The sequence below is a fragment of the Nestor notabilis genome, unplaced genomic scaffold, assembly GCF_000696875.1.
Source record: "Nestor notabilis isolate BGI_N333 unplaced genomic scaffold, ASM69687v1 scaffold14986, whole genome shotgun sequence".
Classification (NCBI taxonomy): domain Eukaryota; kingdom Metazoa; phylum Chordata; class Aves; order Psittaciformes; family Psittacidae; genus Nestor; species Nestor notabilis.
In genome coordinates this window covers 3,528-3,738 of record NW_009932496.1, presented here as the reverse complement: position 1 = coordinate 3,738, position 211 = coordinate 3,528, and positions in this window count along the sequence as shown.

The following is a 211-nucleotide window of genomic DNA, read 5'->3' as shown; positions in this document are numbered from 1 at the left end:
CTGTTCCCAGCCCCGCAGCACCACACGGCCTGCGGGCACAGGCAACAGCATCCGCGCCATGAATTATTGAGGCAGGTTGGAGCATCCATCGCCCTGGCCCCGCGCCACCCGCTCCCTCCCTGAGCCAGGGTGGATGGCTCCGGTTTCCACCGGGAGAGCTTCGGATCCAGCCCATCACGTGGGCACCGGGAAGCCCTTAAGGCACCCTGCG